This window comes from Dermochelys coriacea, chromosome 13 (genome assembly GCF_009764565.3).
Source record: "Dermochelys coriacea isolate rDerCor1 chromosome 13, rDerCor1.pri.v4, whole genome shotgun sequence".
NCBI lineage: Eukaryota > Metazoa > Chordata > Testudines > Dermochelyidae > Dermochelys > Dermochelys coriacea.
Window position 1 is genome coordinate 22881560 of NC_050080.1, and position 23366 is coordinate 22904925.

Here is a 23366-nt window from a genome sequence, read left to right on the forward strand (position 1 = left end):
TTTTGTGAAGGGTGAAAAATTGTCCGGGGGTTGGGGATGGTGTCACAGTCCATTCTTTATTTTATTTGCATGTTAAAAAAAAGGGGGGTTGGTGGGGGGGGTGTTTCTATACACTCTGCAGGAACACCTGTTCCTAAGGCTTCTTCCATGCCTCATTGGCTAGCAGATGTACTCCTTTGACCCCCTATGGGGGAAAAAATCAGCAGTACTGCACCTTTAAAAATTTGGAAGAAGAGCTTTCATTCTTGAGTACTAACAAATTCATTTCGCGCCTTTTACCTCTTTCAGTGTTCCACAAATGCCCAAATGGTGCTAGAAGAAGGGGGAACAGAGATATGCAGCCCAATTTATTGCCAGTTTCACTAAGAACTTAGACTTGCTTTGAATATACAGCTAAGGAGATCCCTGAGCTCCAAATAAATTCTGAACTGTACACCCGTGCTGACCAGCAAGCCATGCATCAAGTGTGGGCTTACTTTGATCACAGTGGACAAAGAAATACAGCCATTCCTTTTCATGTCTTCTCTTTCCCATTCTCTCATTGTGCCAGGTGTAAAGGGCTTGGGTAGTGAAGAATTCAGGACAAGATCGGAACATTAAAAACTCAAGGTCCTGTCATATTGCACTGGGACTGTTTCCAGTAGATTTTGGTGCCCCTGGTAGAAAAGAAATACCTGGTCCACGTGAAGCCTGGAAGTCAAAAACACAGCTCCAGACAACCAAGGCTATCTCCACACCCCTGAATATTGGTTAAATACCTTTTTACAACTCTGATGTATTCCTTTCCTTTAAAAGCTTCAGGAAAACCATTTCCTGGAAGAAGGCACATTAGGCTTAAAACAGGTCGTGGTTACATAGCCAAGGGCTGGGCAAGACAAGGGTTCTAACCTAGCTGTGTCACCCACACCCTGACCTCAGGCAAGTCACTTTCAACCTTCTTGAGTTTCAGTCTGCCTGGATGGAGCACTTGGGCAAAAATCTAGACCACACAGACTTCCAGATGGTGTATGTGATCTGAGCTGAACTTTCCTGGATAAATAAATGACAAGGAAAATAAATGAAAAGCTGGTGCCCACAAGGTTTTTAAAGGGTTATAACTGCTAGTCATTATCTCCATCAGAAGTGCCCAAGGCCATGTCACTGTGGTCACTAAAGCAAGGCAAGAATACACAGTCTGGCCCCAAGTGTTCAGAAGTACTTGAACTATCATAGGTATTAGCCATCCCTGACATCTCCACTGGCAATGCACCTCTGCTTTCAACATTCACGCTAAGTGACTGGTGTTATTTACAGTTTATAATACACACACACACACACACACACACACACACACACACACACACAAAATGGACATTTGGCAGAAAAATGAAATTGGCTAACAAAATTCACAAGACAAATTGCAAATGTGTAAAATTCAGAGAATTGGAGGAACCTATTTCACTGCTGTGACTGCCATTCTGTAGAGCAGGAAGCAAGTGTTAATGGAGAAGAATTGCAGGCATGAAGAAAGAATGGACTGGTTTCAAGATAAAAGGCAAAATCTGTTTGAAAGCTTTCATCTCACACAGCAGGCCTGATATATTATGTTTTAACTTCTTTCAAGTCAGTGGAGGCAGAGTCACTGGGAATGAATTTGCCCATTGTATTAGAGGTATTACAGAATAACCGATGGCAAAAGCACTAGCATTTTTGCCGTAAGAGCCAATAATGCATTTTGGTTCAAATTATGCTCTGAACAACAGGGATGGTCCAAACTTTGCCCCATGGAGTGCGTCATTGACAACTTGCCCAAAGCCTGAAATACTTTTGTGCTCAAAAGCGTAAGGGCTATCCCTCCTCCTTTGGGTGTTGGCAACATAACAGTGGACTTGGTCTAAAGAGCCAATGGAGAAGGCTACTCTAACCAAGATGGGGAATTGCACATTGGGATATGTAGTCTCTGAAAGCCAAACCTTCCTCATTGTCCCCACTGACTTCCTTAACACTCCTGATGGGTGGCACTTCTACAGAACATGCCACCAACTTTGCACTTCTAGAGTTATCTCTCACAGATAATTCTTAGTCACCCTACACAAAACCAGAGGTTCCACGGCAAGTTAATTTGCAAAATATGTGAACAGATCTACTTTCAAAGCAATGCTCAGACAATAGCTGCCTCAATCCCAGAGTCTGACCATAGGATTTATGTATAGACCATTTCTGGCAGGTTGCCTTAAACCATTGATTCCATAAAGAGCTGCAATATTGTTTAAAGTTTTCTTCCTGCTTGTAAGTGATCAGGTTTTCCCTCCTACATTTAAAACCATTCAGTAAAGCAATCTAACTTTCTCACTTGGGGGGTCTGACTCCTCATGGTACCCCTGGGTGCAGTATCAATCACTCTATGATGGGATGGGTATCCTATATCAGGGTCACTCGGACCCCTATTGCTTATTGAGCTGCAACTCCTGGTGCTCACTGAATGCTGACGGTTGATCCATATGATTCAAGTCCAATCAGAAGCAGTGATTTTTCAGTGTTAAGGGCTCTGCCATCTGACATGTTATATTGAGGTTCAGAATGAAGCCCTGGAAATACCATAGAACAGGATTAGTGGAATATTTCTACATCTGTGCATGATTTTAAAATAATCAGACAAAGCATTTTGTGCCATTGCCTTGTGATGTATGGTAAGTGACTCCCTGCGGGGAAAATTCAGTATTGCTTACACAAGAGTGTGTATGCGCCTAGATTGAATGCACCAGGACAATGATTTCACTTCAAGTGCCCATTTAGACATTGAAGTGGTAATTTGCATGTACAGATTGTGGGGCAACAAATTTAGCACCCATTTTGCATAGCTAATTCTATAAAAACCAAGTCTTAATTGTTATGCCTTTGCTAATGAGGCTCTCCTTCAGCTCCCCTTGTACACTGCTGCCTATGGTCATATTAATAGCCCTGGATATACCAACCAAGGGCCAACTCTGTACCCTGCCCCAAACAGGGTGGAAGAACCACCTCCGCCGACAGAGTCCAGTGGAATGTGCAGTCTATGCTCAACTAAGCACAAGACCTGCCACTGACCACTGGCTAGCCTCCCCGCTCTAACTTGGTGCAAATACAGTTCAAGTTGTGACAAGGTGCAAAGATGGTCTTGGGGAAGAAATCAGCATTGCATGGTCCCTGGGGCAGCACTAAAGGGAGAAAAGGACTGAAGGGTAGGCACACATTAAGTGGAAGCCTATTTATAAGCCTAAGGGAATGTGTTAAGAATCAACATCAGAAGAAACAAAAATTAGACAGGGTAGAGGAGGAACATTAGGATTGAATGAGAGCAGGTAACTAGGAGGGGCAGAGTTGTGCATAGCCTTGAAAGTAAAGGCAAGAAGCTTGATGTGGAGAAGGGAAGTCAATGAGAGAGGGGAAGCCTGTGAAACTCAGTGTGAGATGTAGGGATGATATGGTCTGAATGTTGGCAGAAGAACATCATCCTGTCTCTTGGGTAATGCAGATTCAAGATGGGATGCATTGTCTGTTCCCTGTTACTTTATGTATTGTAAGATTACTTTGGTGTGAAGAACCCTTGCAGCTGAATTAAGATGAAGCCTGATGCTGAAGGGAGAAATGCTGGAATTTAAGATTATTTGCCTTAGCTTTTATTTCTGACTGCATAGATCCATTATATAGTGTCTTTTCAAAAGGCAATAAGAGAAGCCATTATTCAAACTGCAATGATTCCTGTGCCAACAAGGTGGTCTAATTGAGTTTTTGGCAACCTGCACTATATTCACTACAGGTGTGCTTTTTTTTTTCTTTTCTTTTGTCCCCAGGCACTTGCCATGGTCTGGGGACAAATCTCAACTCATGCACCAAAATGCTGACCCTGGACATCTGTATAAGCTTAAAACTTGATTTCCCCATGTAGCTGGGAAACTGATGTGGGAAGACTTGAGATTTCAGCTGTACTGGGTGCTGTCCTGTTAGGAACCAGCACTTAAACTATGATGAGTGCTCTGTGGTTACAGCTGTTCATGCCAGGCTAGTGCAATGCAAAGCAAATTGAGAATTGCTCAAGACAGAGAGACATAAGATAAAGGCAAATGAAAACAAAGCAGCCCTTGTTCACTGAATGTAGCAAAAAAGGGAATGTGGTCTACTGCTTAGAGGAGGGATGTCGGACTGATACGTCACTGCTTACTTTTTCTGTAGTAGTTACTCCTGTGCAATGTGTATGTAACACACTACACTATATGCATAGGCGTAGGTGCACACAGGGGGAAAAAAAAGTAGATAACTGGGCCCCAAATCAAGATTTTTGGGCTCTATTTTGCCAACACTCATTGTGTGATGTTGGACCACAAGTGTAAAGTACAGATTATACGTAACTTCCTCACAAGGATGTTACAAGGGCCAGTTAGGTATTGCTTATTAATGCATTTAAGGTTCTAGGTTGGAAGATCCTATAGATGTGCAAAATATTATCTCATCCTTTATTAATATTTAAGGTCAATCCACTCATTTTGCTCAGCTATTTTGATAAAGGAGTTTGGAAGCACTATTTTCCCTATTTTACAAATGGTTAACTGAGGCACAGAAAGAAAAATCACTTATCTTCCTTACAATATTTGTTTTTAACTATGAGATAATTAACTCACATTAGTTATCCCTCTGTAAAACTCAAGAGGAGCTAAGGCCCTTGGACTTTACTGTGAGGTAAACCCCAGGTGGTATACAGAGCTGACCTCATCTAGATACCTCACGGTAAACACTACAAGTGCCTTGTCTCTAATATAGCAACCCACCCACTTTGCAGTGAGGACACAAGCTAAATCATTGGAGAACTTTCAGCACTCAAGTGCCTTCCCACAATCCTCTCAGAGTCCCAGGAAAGATGGACAGATTCTCCAGGATAGAATCAGAGCAGCTTAGCTTATTACAGTGCTAAAAACCATGGGATATATCCCTAGAAGTTACAGCACCCCACACAGGTGAGGACACAATAACTCCTGTAGAGCTTTGCAATGTGGCTCCTTACACACAGTGTGGCTCCACACATTCTGGTGCCAATTGGGCAATGAAGACATGCCTTTAGAGCAGGGGTTCTCAAAATGGGGGTCGGGACGCCTCAGGGGGTTGTGATGTTATTACATGGGGGGTTGCAAGCCATTAGCCTGCACCCCAAGCCACGCTTTGCCTCCAGCATTTATAATGGTGTTAAATATATATTAAAAAGTGGTTTTAATTTATAATGGGGGGGAATCGCACTAATAGGCTTGCTATGTGAAAGGGGTCACCAATGCAAAAATTTGAGAACCACTGCTTTAGAGTGTACAGTACAATCATGACAGCATCTTAACCAATGAACCCTTGGGCTTTCATTTCCATACCCAACGACAGGAAGGAACTTTTGAGTTTCAAATAAGAATCCCATTTAAAAGGTTTGTACAGCAAAAGCTAAGCAGGAAATCAAGCTTCAAAACAGTACCAATTTCTTCTCTTGACTTTTTTTTTTAAAACAGAACATAATTGTGACATTTTTAAAGCATGTTTTAGCATTTTAATGCTTCACCCCCTCACACATCCTGTGGTCCCGATCACAAAATCAATTTGAGAGCAAGTTTGGTTTTATTTATGTTAAATGCTGCATTTCCTGGCAACCTTTAGGGGAGAGGGAAAGAATAGCATCAATTTCTAATCAAAACCCAACAACTACCCTCCTAATTTTAATCTATAGCCATCTCTCAATGTAAGTCACTTGATACAAACACACCATTGAGAGAGACACACGCATACACATATGCACATGCATAGACAGTGCTATAGATGAGGTAGGGTTCCCCTGGAAGAGTTTCACAGAGAAGAAAAGCAGGTGCTCATTTCCATGGCCTGCTTAGGGGGAAATAAGTTTATGGTATTGTTAATTGCCATGATTGGGGATCCCAAATTCTTTCTGAAACTGGAAGCCACCTATCTTGCCCATATGCTCAGGGTTTAGCTGATTGCCATATTTGGGGTCGGGAAGGAATTTTCCTCCAGGGCAGATTGGAAGAGGCCCTGGAGGTTTTTCGCCTTCCTCTGTAGCATGGGGCACGGGTCACTTGAGGGAGGATTCTCTGCTCCTTGAAGTCTTTAAACCACGATTTGAGGACTTCAATAGCTCAGACATAGGTGAGGAGGAATGGGTGGGTGAGATTCTGTGGCCTGCGTTGAGCAGGAGGTCGGACTGGATGATCAGAATGGTCCCTTCTGACCTTAGTATCTATGAATCTATCAGAATTGTCACACAAATTCTTTATCAAAAAATAAAGGTTCGTTCATGAGACTTTCCACCAAAATACATATACTGTTTATGTTGGGAATTAGACCCCAGTCCTGCAACAGGATCTGCCAGGTTTGACCCCTGCGCACACACAGCAGTTCACAGTAGTGGATCTGATTGCAGGATTGGGAATTTAGAGTGGTCAGTGTGAACAGAAAATGCCATAGAATAATAGCACTTCCTATGCCTGCTCCATGCTGCTGTCCATTCACTGCATTGTCACAAGGCAAATTGCAGCAGCACAGCATGCCTGACACCAGACTGAGGCACTAGCTTATCAGGACTAAGAAATTAGCTACACAGGGACGTTTGAATACTCACATAGACAAGCCTGAAGAGAAAAGGGCACTTAGCCCTTACACAGCAACAGGCACAGCTACACTTGTATAAAACAAAATGTGAACACCTGGCCCAGGATTACAATGAGGTAGTTTACCTGCAACATTCTCTTCAACTCCGATATTGCAACAGAGTCACTGTAAAATGTTGAAGTTGGTTCCAATGTGTGTCTCAGCATCACTAGATAGAATTGTAGCGCAGTTAGTGAAATTAGAGAACTAGAAACAGAACTTGCATAATGTTTTAGGGTTGTATTTCTGATGCGGCAGGTGCATATAGGTAGGTTAACCTTTTAAGTTTGGCTTTATCTTGATCTGTTTTTAAAAGAGTCTGACGAGGTAGGTAAAGTAATAGCTTTGATTGGACCAACCTTTGTTGGTGAAAGAGAAGACTTTGAGCTACATAGAGCTTGAAAGCTTGTCTCTTTCACCAACGGAAGTTGGTCCAATGAAACATATTATCTCCCCCACCTTTCATGTGTTACATCCTGGGACCAACATGACTACAACAACAACATTGCAAACATTAAAAGATTGTCTGACTTAAGCATAATAAACTAGAGAACATTCCTCTCCAGTCTGAGGTCCTATGCACCCCTTAAATCCCACTTAACAAGTACATATGTGTGTAAATATATATATATATACTGAGAGTACGAGAAATAAATTAAGACTGAAATTTTCAAAGTTCCCTAAGGGATTTGGCACTTTTGAAAATCAAGAGGAAGTCTGCATCCAAATCCCCAAGGCCTCTTTGAAACTATTTCAGCCTAAAGCTCATGGCAGCAGTTACAATACTTTTGGAGTACAAAGCCTGAGGGTTTGCCTAGCAGGACTTACCTAGGGAAACAGAAGGTTAAGTGACCGAATGACTGTCTGCTAAGACAGACAGACAGACAGACATTTTCCAGTTTGCCAAGGGCAGAAACGCCTTCTCACTGGCACTGCCAAGTCCTAAAAATAACAAATAGAACTGACAGTGAAAATATTCTGAATTATGTGTTTTTCACTGGGGGAAGGGGAAAAAAAATACCCCAGAGCATTATTGTGCAGTCAGTATGATATGCCTAGAACGTAAGTCCATATAAAGTATTAAAAGCCCAGTGTGATCCTTTTTATACAATGTAGCTAAGGGTTTGTCCACAAAGTAGCTGCAATTTTCAGCTTGGGTAGACATAACCGTGCTTGCTCTGATTGAGCTAGCACGCTAAAAACAGCAATGTAGCTGCAATTGCAGAGGCAGCAGGATGGGATAGTCACTTTGGGTACATTCCCATCTAAAACCCTAGTTATGTACTTTAAGAGGCTAGCTCAACTCGCTGCTCACACCATTGCAGCTACGCTGGTGTTTTTAGCTTGATAAATCCTAGCATGGGAATGTCTAACCAAGCTGGAAATTATACCCTCAGCTCCAGTGTAGATGTATCCTAAGATCTGATGCAAGTCAGAGGTAATTCCACGGAAGTCAGTGGAGTTAGAGTATTGCCAATACTTCTTGCAGAAGCATAAAAAAAATATGTAGTTTCCTGTTATCCACTGCTTTCCTTCCCTGCATGTAGTACAATTACAGTATATTGATACAAGTAGATCAAAAATTTAGGCCTGTATGAACATCCCCCCTTCAAGGTAAGTGCTTTATTTGGGCCAATGTATATAGGATAAGTTATTTGATGTATAACTGTGAAGCTCAGCAGACTCCGTTCAGATTGGTTTGTGCAACATATTTTCCCCGCTTGATTCATGTGGGCTTATACCTAAAGCTGGGAGAACTGTTTGGTTAGAACTGAAAAATTAAATTAGCCTTGTGCGGAGGTCAAAATCTCTCCAGCAGTGGTTGGTTAGAATTAGTGAAGGTCCTGAACCTGTGTCTCAGATATGAATACACCTTAATTTTTTACCATGTTCCATTCATATGAGCAGGTGTAACCCCCACACCTCCTGAGTGTGGTGTTCTGTCCCATCTAGTGGCACAGGGATGAGGAGAGAGATTTTAGCTCATGCTGTAAAGGCTCATGCACTAAGCTCCAGAGGTCCCCGGTTCAATTCTGCCTCCCGACAACCAGCGTTTGTCAGCGTCACACAGGCAGTCCATGGGTCCTAGCAAACAGCTTGCAGAAAATGTCAGTTACTCAGGCAGTGCAGTGAGAACATCACTACATACTGTCAACGTTCTTCAATCCATGGCTTAACATGACCACTTTCTTAGGATCTCTGTCAATATAAAAGAGTCGACTTTCAAGATGGTTCAGTGTATCAAAAATGGGCTCACAAGCCTGCTGTCACACCATTTTATTGGTAGCAGCATAGGGAAGGCAGGATAGTCAGCCTAAGCAGCAATGTGATGCAAAGTTTCTTACAGGTGGCTTGCAGGACTGACATGTGAAGTGTCTCAGAACTCGAGGCATTCCAAAGACTACACAGAAAGGAAGCTTATTTGGGACCATAGGCCAACCACCAGGCTGTCCCAGTTAAAGGTCCAATTATGCAACCCCTACTCATATTGGAAATTGCATGCACACACACCAGCCCCAGTAGCAGTCCCATGGAAGCCATCGGGACCACTCGTGTAAGTGTTCACCAGTATATATAAGGGTTGTAGCTAACTGACTTCCCCTGTGTAATTATATATACTGTTCTATATTTTACACATGAATCTGAGTCCTATGTTGCATACTATAGAGTATTTAAGGAGTTTATGTAAGCAGCAGACCTTGCAAAGCATAGCATGTACTATAGAAGAAGAAACAGCTCAATCTTAAGGTTAAATGATGCACATTTCAATTTCAGTCTGCTTTTAATTAACCATAAAACAATTCTCAGCAAAAGTACTGCTGAAGATATTTTCAACCAATTCTCACTATTGCAATATTTATTACCCATGTATAGAGAAAAAAATAGCCAATATAATTAGGCTACGTGCCACCAAACCTTTCTGTGACCCCACCCTACTATATCTTAAAAGAAAAGCACCTCTTACACCACACAAATTTCATTTTCTCCCTCTTCTACTACAACCAAAACCCCACAAAATGGCCACAATGCCCATTTCTAAACTCAAGCAATCTTGAAGGCACTGGTTATATTCCACAATGAGCTCCAACAGGAAACACAGTAGTCTGAACTCACATGAACATGGGGATTTGGGTGTTGCGCAAAATGGTGCCCTCTTTGGTTTCAGGGTTTGGCAAATGCATGCAAAATGGGCAAGTCAGACAAGCCTGAAAACAGTGCCTAGCTATTGCACAGATAGAAATGGAACTCAAAGAACTCACAGCTCTGTGCAAAACCCTCCAGGGATCTCTGAGGTTTGGAATTGGAAAAAATCCAGATATGCAAAGCAGAACTCAGGTGAAGCTGCCAAATTGGGACTGCTCTCAGTTTATAAACAAAAACTTGTCAGGCTATGGTCAAATCAAATTTCACTTTCAAATTCAAACAGATATTCCTGATTAGGTCTTTGAACTATTTGCCCAGCTCTAGATTCCACAAGAAACATGTCTCAGACTGATCAAACCTCAGATCACATCTACTGAAACCCTTGTGAACATAAAATGACAGCACTAGAAGAAGGTTATTACTAAGTATTTATGTAAGAATTAAGGGCCAGATGTTGGCATGCCAGAGCATATACAGTCATAGGCACAGCTACCTAGACTTCACATGCAAACAGGCTAACTAGCTCACGAAAGCTTATGCTCTAATAAATTTGTTAGTCTCTAAGGTGCCACAAGTACTCCTTTTCTTTTTGCGAATACAGACTAACACGGCTGCTACTCTGAAACCTGCACATGCAATTGTGTCTCGCCATTTCTTAGCAGTTACCAAACTTGTGTATTTAATTGTGTGTGCAATTTAAGCACATAATTGCACATCTAACATGTAAAGTCCAGCCCAAGGCATTTTCCACTGCAAATTATCAATATATTTTAAGTAAATATTTTTGGTATTAGAAATGTATTCATTTACTAAAACATCAACAATTTCATTCATCTATCATTTGAAAAGTTAGAATTTTTTATTCCCAAATTAACATTCAGAAAAACCGGCGGGTGTTAAATTAATTTATCCTCAAGCCTACATCCAGTTAGTTTCTTTGGGTATGTATGGACTTGAGCGTCATGGTCGAACATCAACAACAAATACATGGATCCAGCCAGTGGCAGCAAGGCCACTTTTTTCGAATCAGAAGGTGTAATGGATTCATCAGGCCCATGACACAGATATGGCTCTGCAAATCATGTAAGGAAATGGCCCAGTAGCCACCTGCTGTATCTGATGGACTCCTCATGGCCCAAGGTGCCTTGCTGAGGCACACAAGAATCTTGCATTTTGTTTCTATTTATTCAATCTCCCTTCAGTTGAAAGGGAGAGTAAAGAGCAACCATCTTGAAGCAGAAGCTTGGGTTGCCAAGCATCTTGAGCAGATTCTGGGACGGAAAAGATTTAATGTGAAAAAATTCAGGTTGGGAATGACCTTCTGCACTGATTGACTTTAGTGGAATGTAAATGATAGGCAGTAAATCAGACGACATGCAAGCCTCTCAATGAATCACACCATTCCCTTCAATCCCATCTAGAAGGAGAGACATAAATCCTCCCAGTTCAAGCCAGGCCACGAGCAGTCCTTCATATTTCCAATTAAAGATGTACTGTCCTTTGCCTGGCATTCAGTTGGGAGGCTGAACATTATATGATAATCAGCAACCAAGGAGCAGCCATGGGCCTCATTGTCTCTGCCACCTTTGTTGCCAGGCTTCTTCCCAGCTGGAAATGGGAAGGTTCCTTCTGGCAGGCAGATCCTGGCAGAGGAGTGAAGAACCCTTCATTACAAACATTTTAATGCTGTACTGCCTACGGTGTTTCACAAATCAATTAGTTGATCATCAGGGGTAGTCACAGGTGCACCCTTTGGGGCTGGAGGAAAAAAAAATCAGACGCTTTCCCAGTGCTACATATATGTGCACATGGTTTGAACACAGCATAATGACTTGAATGCCCATGGGCCATTTTAACACCCTCCCTATGGTGTTGCATCTGCAAGACCACCCCATAAGGGAGCTGCTTCATTCCTCCTCAGTGAAAGCACACAAGGTTACAATGAAGAAATCCACTGATGGCCTTGCCAGAGACAGGATGTGAAGGGATATCCAGCCCAACAGGGTTGGCCAACTTTTCTGTGATCCCCACAGTAAAGGCTGTATTAGGAAAGGCCTGTGTTGTACTCTAGATCATCTGAGGAAAACCCTGTCTGACAGTGATGGTCCAGCATTTTGTGGTGTGTGATGCGTCCGTATTTGTTACATTGTTGTATAGTTCACTAGTACAGTGGGGGCAGAACTCTAAGGCTTTGTCTACACTGCAATGGCACTGAGAGTATAGGCACTACATGTGTAGGTTACACATCTTAGAGAAAGCAAGGCTGCATCCATACTGTGGTGTATAGCTACACTGGCAGGTGAAAGAGCTCTAGCTGCGGGTACCAGCAGGGAAAGGCTCTGACACTTCCACTGCTGGAGCATTTCACTGAGACAAAGAAAGGCTCCAGCAGTGGGGAGCTTCCAGAGTAGTCCCTCCCTGAGGTGAGGAAAGGCTCTGGATGGGGGAGGGGACCTGCTGGAGTCTTTCCCCACTACAGCGGGAAACTATGCCATTAAAAAGCAGCATAGATGGGAGATGCACTGCTTGGGTATATAGAGAGCCAAGTAGGGTACATACCCTAAGGGTCAGGTGAGTATTTACTCTACTCCCTAAGCAGGGTGTCACCATCTACAATGCAATTTATACCTATGCCAGGGGTCATGCAATGCATGTACTCTACCTACTGCTGTGAGGAGTGTAGCAGGTGTAGACATACCTAAGAGGTGCAGATGATTCAATAGTATGCTGTGTATCTAAGCAAACAGCGAAATAGTCCAAAACCATGCTGGGAAGACATTAGAACAGATTAGTCCAGATCTCCCTCGGCAGGAAAGGAGATAAAAATGAAGTAGTGAGATTAATGAGCCAGATTCTACCCTCATTTACATTGGTGTAAATCTGGAGGAAGCCCAAAGAGCAGCGCAAGTCCCATCATCCTGTGTACCAGAGGAGAACAGGTTGTTTAAAAATGTAACATGGGGAATTAAGAAGCAGGCCAACTGAACATAGAATTAAAGACTAGGAAGTTTAGCCCAGAGGGCTGAGAAAAGGACATGGATGAACTCAAGATATATGATCCTTTCAGTCTGCACTGACTCAGCTGTGCTTCATATCTCACCAATGTATGCCCATGACTTAGAGTAGAAAGGGCTTAATGCCCCATATTACAATTTCAGACTCTGTGATCTAATTTTCCTCTGTCAGAGATCCTGTGGTGTCAGACTGCTCTGTGGATATTCACTGCTGTCCTTTCTGAGATCTTAAGCTAACCAGGTTCTCAGTCAAAGACATGGACCCACCCATAAGGTGCTGTTGGGATCAAGCTACAGTCAGCCTTTAGGTCAGGAAAACCTGTAGGACCATGGGAAAAAAGAAAAAAGGTTTGGGGGGACCTAGATGCATCCTTACAACCTCCTTGTGCACCCACAAAGCAGCCAGGGACGATCTGGTCCTCAGACCACAGAGTCAGGAATTCTTGTTCCCAATCCCTAGTCCCATGTTCAACCTACTAGGCTACCAAACTCTATTTAAGAGTTCTAATAAAAGCATCTTAAATTTACAATCTGGGTGTAACTTAAAGCCATCCTAGGCAAGACCACAAAAAAAAAATCTTCCCTCAGATGAAGACTTTAGAAAAATCTCTCCTTCCTCCGGGCTAGTGAGACAACAGATGATAAACCCAAACAATTAGACTTTACATAATAAATGCACCTCAACCAAAGACAAAATATTTGGCAATAACCTCCTCATGGAATGAAGAATCTCATCATCATACAGACTTTAGATGGATCTTCCTACCCCCATACAGAGATCTTAAATGACAATACTTTGTATTTCTAGAGCACCGTCCTGAGGATCTCACGTTCAGATAAAAAATTATTATAAATCCCAACTTAAAAGAAAAAACAAACAGGGACAAGAGCCTCTGATATGCCCAGACAGCTTTACACTGCTTTAGCTGCTCAAAAGATCCACAAAAGCTAATGAATCTAGCCTCATGAGGATTCCCTGTATACATATTCAGACGCTGCAAAGCTAATAGCAGCTCCAACATCTCCCTCTTTCAGCTCCTCCTGTGCAAGGGGCATGGTCTGGGTGTCCCTACCTCATAGAGATCGCTGGCTGATGAGAGAGACCTTTTGATCAAGACTTTTCTACTGCAGGATAGAGATAGTGCGGACTGGCCCCAGGATGAGAAGACAAAGATAGCCTAAATCTACCTTTGCACCTCCCCGCCCTGAGCTGCAGCTGTACACTGCTCAGCTACAGCTCAGAATCCAGCCCCAGGTCTTTTAAATCAAGCGCGGACAGCACCTGCTACTGTAAACAGCAATATTCTAGCAGGATACAATGCTGGCACAAAGTAAGGCATTTAATTTCAAGACAGATAACTTTCTGTTTAAGTCACATGACAAGACTAAATGATCCCTTTTAAACTTGGCAGTTTTAGTTGGAGATTGGATTATAAAACTCAAATATAAGGAATTAGGCTTGAATTCCTGTGTCCCAGACCAGCAGGCGCTGGATGTTTTGAAGAGGTGAGAGATCCGATTTCAACTAGGGGCTGGGTGCCAATCCCTATTTCTAGGCAGTACCCACTGCCAGCTCTCTCTCTCTCCCCCCCTCCCCGCTCCTGGAGCAATTTTCCTCTGGCTCCAAAAAGGGATTCGCCTTCCCTAAAAAGATGGATGGGGTGAGAATTTCTGGATCCAAAAACACTTCTTCCCACTCTCCCTCCTCTTCCCCCCGCCCAGCTATTTTTAACATCCCATTTCCTCACATTATGGCAATTTACATACTTAAGCACAGCATATTAGCGTCCAAAATATAAACAAACAAGTGAGATAATGCTCTGTAAGAGCTGTATAAAAAAACCAACACAGGCAGGAGCTTTCAGAAATCAGGCAGTTGTTTGAAGCAAAGCCGTTCCCCTGTATCAGCAATAGCAGGGTTTCTCAGCACACTTTACAATAAAGCAGACTTAATGAGAGCCGAGCAGTGGCGTAATTCCTGCAGAATTGCATACTGAAAGCGACATTCATACCCAAGGAGCCCATCAGGACCAGTATTGTTAGCATGAATGCTGAAGGAATTGCAAAAATGAATTGCCGTTTTATTATCAAGTGCTTCCGATCTCTCCATCCTGCCATCTGTGTCATCTGGAAGATGTGAAGTAGCAGAGGTCCGAACGTGGGGCATCAGAAACACAGGTCAAGGGGAAGTCATATTGCAACCCCTTTGCCCCTTCTGAAACAACCTACTGCAGTCAGCTTTCTCTTACTTTAGAGTCAAGAATTGAGTTGGCTTGAGACTTCATTAATTTGCTGGGGAATACTATGGACACTATAATGTTAGGCAGCCGTGCAAAGCCCTATGATAGATCAGATCGTACCACTGAACCGAGGCGGAGGGCTGGCAGGTCATCTCACTTTCTGCAGAGCGTTATATAAACATGACTCCAAATGAAGAAGGGTTGATCCTTTGCTGGCTTGATGCACCTGCTTTTTATATGGAGCTATATACTTTTCTTCCTGATGGGATTATAAGAGCTTCAGTAGCAATGGGCCAAAACCAAAGCCGCAGACCCAAATGCCCCCATATCCTGAGGGGGTTCAGCAACCAAACCTGAATCCAGAACCACGTTTTGTGACTGGTCCAAGGGCATGGGCACTTCCTTTAAGGAGCTTGAGTCTCCTCACAATTTTTCACTGCTTCATTACAACCACACTGTTATTCCTGACCTCTCCCTTCAACTTTGTGATGGGGTTGTACCTCTGAACTGGTGCCCTTTTCCTAGGATGGGCTGAAGCAAACCACTAGATAGGAGGCTGTTTGAAATCTGAATCTGGATTTGAACCGAGGGACATGCTAGCTCCTTTTTGTCATTCAGAGTCTTCACTTTTAATATGAAATCTCATGTCCAGTATATAGTCTACATTAGGCCTTCTGAGCATGAGCAAGGTAGTTCTGTGTGTGCTACTATTCAGAGAATGGAATAAGGGAAAAATCAACTGTTAACCTCTTCAGGCTTGCAAAAAAAAAAAATACCCAAGGCTAAGTCCTGATGTTGTGGTGTTATGCCACTCCATTTTGATGCATTTTCCATGCACAGAGACCGGATTCTTTGTTCCCTTTCAATTAGGCAACAATGAAAAATAAAAATCTCCCTGAGACTGTGCAGTGTGAGAGCCTCCTTTGTAACATGCTGCATTTGAACTCAACACAAAGTGGCCACTATTGCCAGCAGGGTCCTAGAAATTTCTGGGAGCTGCAGTAGACAGAAACCAAAATCATACTTGCCATACAGGTACATACACCAAATGAAGCCTCTGCAAAATTACTCTAAATTAGATCAGGATTCTTTTCCCTCTGCTTCCTTTCCTTAAAGGGACACACAATTTGCAATTAGTAAATTTTCTTTTAAAAACAAGTTAAATATAGTCTAGGGCATTACTATCTGTCCTGAGTCCCTCTGCCAGTTGCTTTGGTTTTACAAACACACATTAGTCTCCCCTCTGTTGCTGGGTAAAAGGCCCACTCAAACAGGAGAAACCAACAGTCTGCATGGGGAAAATAGTGAAACTGACTCCGCACAAAGGGTTACATTTTCAAAATTGTTTGAGTGACTTAGCATCCTAAATCCTATGTTTAAAAGCATCTAAATCATGTAAGAGATTAAGAATCAGAGTCTAAATCTCCATGGGACTTGACAGCACTCCAGGTAAAATTTTCAAAAAAGTGTTTAAATCTCATTGTCAAAAGCATCAATCCAAGTCACTTAAGCACCTAAATCCCATTGGTAGTTAATCTTGTAAATGAGTTAGAAGCTTTTTAAAAAAAAAGGACTTAGGCTTTCAGGTAAAACTTTCAAAGGCATCTAAATCATTGAACAATTAACTACCAGAGGAAATCTCAGTGGGATTTAAGGTTTGTCTACATGGTATACTCAGGAAAGTTAATCCGAATTAATTAAAGATGTGAATTTAAAGTTGATTAGTTAAACTGTATTCACCCCTATTTGAACACACTCATTCTGAATTAAAGTGGCCTTAATTTGATTTAGCAAACAATTTAAATAGTTTTAAAAGCGAGCTGGACAAATTTATGAGTGTGATTTTATGCTGGGGTTGCTTGTGATGGTAGGAGCAGGACTCAACAGCCCTGGGGCTCACTTCTGGTTTATGTCTTATATCCCTAAAAGCTCATACTTCAGGGTTTCAGATGGCCACCTGCAAGGGTCAGAACGGGATCCCCCATCCCATTCCACATGTATTCTGATGGGGTAATCTCCTTCCTCTGAAGCATCGGGGATTGCCATGGCTGGAGACAGAACATCAGATGGGGAGGACTAGGTACTTGACGGGTTGACTCTTGCTCACATGCCCAGGGTCTAACTGATTATCACGGGTGGACTCAGGAAGGAATTTTCCCATAGGTCAGACTGACAGTGACCTTTGGGGGTTTTTGCCTTCCCCTGCAGCATGGGGTGATTGTCTAGGAATATCTCACTTCATCATTTCCCTGCCATTTGGGGACTCTGGACACTGGTGCACCTCAGTACCTCCTTTTCTCAGCCTGTGGCACATAAATCTAGTCTCTCGTGAGCTGTAACGGTGTCACCTAACTTTGGCTGTTGAGTTCAATGTGCGGGCACTGGGTGGTGCTGGTGGCCTGTGACATACATGAAGGCGGACTGGATGATCTGGCCTTAAACTCTATGCGTTCCATTCTAGAAGTTGGAATGTTTATTCCTGTATGCAGTTTGTAATATTTGTGGAATATTCTGGGATCCTGAAAATGGTGGGAGTTACATGGAAGCCCTTCAGGTAACTGTATTATTTATTTTCCCATTTTGATATTACTGCTTTTGGGAGGTTTCTAGTGCACCAAAGAGTTTGGAAATCTGGCCCAACCTTTAAGCTAACTTGGGAGTTAGGCAGTGCACCAGATCCTGAAAGACACACAAGAGAGCGACCGAGGTTCTTCCACACTCTTTCATACTAGCGTTAAACATCCTGGTACCTGAGCATACTTGGTTCCCCATCACACTGAGAAAAGAAAATGATATCCAATGCTATGTTGTCCATAATTTTCCACAAGTTCACAACTTGTTACCCAATTGTTCCTCTTCCACAAACAGAAGTGACCTTTCCCTATCTAGATGGCTTGTTAATCACATCTCCAAGCAGACTATCCTAGGCCCTCTCACTCTTATTCCTCTCATCCAGTGACTGTCAAGTCATAGAGATCCTCAAACTTTTATTCCAGCTGTCCCCGAGCAGTGCCTTTGATCCACCATCATTTCAGTAATACATTAGCCTTCTAGGGATTCAAGTCACATACATATAAAGTGTTCCCAAGATTAGGCTACAGATCATGTAATATTTTCCATCCATTGATCCCAAAGCACTACATGTAAAGGTAGGGACAACAAGGATGTGCTCTTCCATCTTAAATATGGGTAAACTGAAGCACAGAGATGAAGTGACTTGACAAAGGTCACACACGAAGTAGTGGCAGAGGCAAGACAAGACGTTAAGTTCCCTGACTTACATCCCCTGGCTTTATTCCACTAGACTGCTGTTATCTCTGTGAACAAATATCAGCTTATCTAACTGCCCACATATTTAAACAGCAACCTAGAACTGAGCCAAACAATACAAACTGAGGCTAGCTAAAAATGGACCAACCCTGATAATTACTTACGCATCTGAGGTTCTTCTCCTGACAGGTTCAAACTCCTTCATTTGGATGCAATTTCTTTGCAGCCATATGGTCCCCAGACTTGCATCTAAGGTTCATATATCTCAGATGGTAATGAATACCACGTGATTGCTGCACAAGTGAGAGGATGGATGTTTATGGGGCAGTGACAGCATAATACGACATAACAGAAGAAACAATATTATGGGATTTTAGTTTAGGATTTGTTCGTTTACAATGCTATAAAAACGAATGAGAATTTAAATGTTTCCAGATTCACTAAAATAATTATTCAAACTAAGTTCTTAGGTCTGGCTTTCCTGTACATCAGTGTGAATCAGGAGGAATGCCACTGACGTTAGACCCTATTGTCTGCAGCCACAATGATGTGCGATGATTTTATCGAAAAGTTGCTCAAAAGGCTTGCTCAAGACCCCATAAAAAAAAATCAAGGGAGTCTTTCCATTGACTTCAATGGGCTTTGGAATAGACCTCACGTGAATAAAAGATCCTGAATTTAAATTTATGATCTAATGGAAAACGCTGTCCAGATTCCACATGTTTAAGACGTCTCCACTACAGCATAGAGCCCCCAATTCAGCAAAGCATTTACACACAAGTTTAACATTAAAATTGCTGAATTTGGACCCAGGATAGTAAAGAAAAACATTTAACCACTATTTTGGAAGGACCCACTTAAATAAAAGGCTCAGACCTGGTTCCATTGAAGGCAATACTCAAAACCTCTTCCAGTTCAACCCATATTCCCGGAGCTGTGTGAATTTCCCAGCTGGTATCATTAAACGATACACAGATAAATAAACATGAGGCTGCTACATTCACTTCTTCTTTATTACAAAAGCCAGGAGAAAAATTATTTCAACAAACAGAAGAATTAATGGACTGATCCTGAAACACTTACCCACAGCAGCTGTCCCATTAACTTCAGTGGGGGGAAAAAATCACAGGCATGAAGACTGCAGGAATGGGCCCAGATATGGTAGAAGGATTTTTTTTCTTGATAATTGAGAGGGGAGAAGAAAGTAGTATGTTTTGGAACCAGCTTTTCTTTCAGCCATTAACTGAGCATTATTTTCATAGCACATAGTTGCAGTAGGTTCAGAATAACACACAAGAACCCAAAAACAGAGCGAGACAAAATAGGCTGCTCCTTAAAAAGCAGAGGGGCACAGATCAAGCCACCTTACTTTAGGCTGGCTGAAGACTGACTCTGATTGCAAGATTTCTTACAGAACCCATGACTGCAAGAAGGACAAAGAAATCCCATACAAATTAAAGTGATAGCCTACAATTCCAACAGTTTTAAAATACACCACAAGTGCCCTCCTTGGGTTTGTAAATGTGGAGGGAGGTTAACCCAGGCTGTGGCTTCTGGAACTTCACCATTTAAACTTCTAAACATATTTTTAAGGTGGCTTTTCCCTCTTCCTATAAAAATGGCTGGAGTGTACTTTTTGGGTCCATATAGAGTGTCTTGGCTTGGATCATATGGGGAAATTCGTAGATGGTCCGACTGCCCATAGTTATTCAGAAATCAAAAAGGAGCATCTCACAAATCTTAAAATTCTGCTTTTCAAAGATACCTTTGTTTTTTGGTGGGGGGAGGGAGGGATGGCGGAAATTAGCCAATTTAAAGAAATGTCTGATGATATTTTAAAAAGCTTTGGTCTGCCTGGGGGAGCTGAATAAAACAAAGGTAATTCAGAGATACTTCATTGGTTTGTGATCTGATTCAGCTTGATTGCTCTTGTCTATGCTTTCGTATATCCCTTCTTGCAGGGATTTCAAAGGAAATTTTGGTACTTGATACTCTGATCTCAGCCTCTGTATTTGCAGCCATTTAAAAACCACAGTGTATACTCATACGCTCTAGTGAGTCAATAAGACCAGTGTGGTTTGTGGGTCAGTTAGTCAGGGTCAAGATGTATGCAGTATTGTTGTAGCTGTGTCAGTCCCAGGATATTAGAGAGACAAGATTGGTGAGGTAATCTTTTTTACTGGACCAACTTCTGTTGGCGAGAGACAAGCTTTCAAACTACACAGAGCTCTTCTTCAGATCTGAAGCTTGTCTCTCACCAACAGAAGTTGGCCCAATAAAAGATACTACCTCACTCACCTAAGGTCAGGATGTGCATCTGTGCAAGGCTGGTCACCAACATTAATTTAGTGGCCCAGGAACACTCAGCCAGATGTATTTTATTCCTTGTATTTATATGGCACCTTAATTTTAAAAATCACATTTAAAAAACACAACAATTTTGAGGGATTTTATACACCATAGCCATCCACTCTGGAAGATAATTCAGAGTAAAAGGTACAACAGGAACTTGCAGACAGGGGTGTAGTCTTGTACCCTAGCCACAGGAACTCCTGGGCTCTTTTGCCACATCTGATACTCGCCTCCCGTTTGAACCACTGGCATGTCACCTGGGGACGGATCCAAATCCTGCTAAAGTGAATAGGGAATTTTCTTAGGCCATGAATTGGGACCTTAATCTCTCTGGCTAAAATTTTCAGAAATGCCTAAGGGCCAAATTTCTAAAGTTATTTAGGCATCTGAAAATGCAAATAGGTGTCTATCACCCATTGAAATTAATCAGAGTTAGATACATCTTTCTGTGCCTAACTACCTTTGAAAATCTATCCCTAAGTGACTTGGTAGCCTAAGACTCATTTTAAACATGACTTAGTAAGTCATGACTTAATAAGACAAGAGTCAGAGTAGCAGCCGTGTTAGTCTGTATTCGCAAAAAGAAAAGGAGTACTTGTGGCACCTTAGAGACTAACAAATTTATTTGAGCATAAGCTTTCGTGAGCTACAGCTGTGAGATGTAGCTCACGAAAGCTTATGCTCAAATAAATTTGTTAGTCTCTAAGGTGCCACAAGTACTCCTTTTCTTCTTTTTAAGACAAGAGTAAGTCTCTTCAGTACTGTTGAAAATGTTACCTTTTGTGCCTCAATTTTCCCACTATTACCATTATCACCACCACCTGTTCACCTTGGATAGCAAGAGGATAGATCAGCCATTCTCTGAACATGACAAACATTACATTTTATCAGCACTGGGGGAACAGTTATAAAATCCTTTTTCTGTCTGGAATAAGTTACAAATTCTCTGGCAAAAACTGTCTAACTTGTCAATTGAACAGATTTGACACAGAATCGATGTGATACATTAAACAGATCCCCACTATCATATCACATGTATAAAGTCACTCTCCAGAGTAAAAAAATGTGACATTGTTTTATCAATCATAAGGGCCAAATCCCGCTGCTGTGTGAATGAGTGCAATTCCACAGATATTCAATCAATGGAGATCTATTCCAGTGATTTAGGCATAGGCCTGGGAATAAAGAAGTCCCAAATTCCAATCCTAACCCTGATACTGGTTCCCTCTGTGGCCTTGAGCAACTCGACCTTTTCCAACTCAGTTTTCCCTTCTATGTACCTGGAACAACACTCGACCATGGCACCTGAAAGAGTGGTAGTTAAGGTAAATTCAGGTAGGCAGTAGGTAGATTTAAGTGCTTGAAGGTGCAGTGATGTGTCCATGTGCAGGATTTTAACCTTATGAATTAATGCTAGCAGACAGCTTTGAAAACATAAAGTGTTGTGTCATTGTTAGGTATAACATTCTGTGGTGCTGCACATTATTTTAGGGCTGATTTGTGGCCCTCTGCATCCAAAGTCATGTTACTATAGTTACATAAATACAATTTCCTGTATTTATTTTATATATAAATTAAATAAATACGTATTCTTATTAATGTGAATTACTAAATTTTTGCCTTGAGTCACCTATTTCTCGGACTTCATTCTGCCTCACATCATTATGTTGACAAAATCTTATTTTGGTTTTTCTTTTCCTGCGTTTGAAATACAGTCAGACACTGTTGTGTTTGATGGGCTTTCAAAAGAGATGTTTTTCAGCAAGGAGGGTAGGGATGGCTGCTCTCAAAATTTTTCAGGCTTCCTGAACTGGCTTCTCACCCAGATCTTAGATGAATGGTTACCTGTTTTGAGCCACAGAGCCAGTTTAGACACTTGTACAGTTTCCCTACGAACTGGTTTAGTGCCAAGCTGATTTCAACTACTGAGGGAAATCGCTATACCTCAGGTTCAGCAGCTTTAATATCCTTGAGCCCATAACATAATAGCATTGTTCTCTGTTTGTTAGATGATGCAAAGGATGCATTACACTGATATTTAAACCAGCATGGAACTGGCCAGTTCTCATTCTATTTAAACTCTCTGTTATAACATGAGCATACTCCTGCTTCCATTGAAGTCAATGGGTGTTTTCCTAGAGATTACAGTCAGCACAGAATTAGTCCAGATGTCAAATATATCCAAAAAGATTCATTTATCACAAAGTGGTAGCCATTAAAAATTGGTCATCTATGGCTTTGCCATGAATAACTTTACCACAGTAACCTCCATTACAGTATACTTAGCCTAAGTTTTCAACAGGCCTCTTTATTTTGACTTCAGACCGCCCAAGCCCACAATACACAAAACAGGGAATTGCTAGAGCTGGCTGAAAACTGGAATTTCCTGTTCCATGGTAAGTTCCAACATTTAAGAAAGTCATTGTGAAATGAAACAAAAACTGAACATTTGGAATTTTCAGCAGAACGGGAATTCCAAAATTTTGTTTGGCAAGAGTCAAGCCAACATTTTGTTGCAACCTTTTGAGAACATTTCCAAGAGGCCCCACGCTGCCAAGAGCCCAGCAAGCTACCAAGGAGTCAGACCCCTGGAAGCTGATACCTCTGGTTTCCATTAGCTTTTCATCAAAATAGACATTCCTATGGAATGTGTTGATTGCAACAACTCAGCATTTTCAAACATAACAATGTTTCA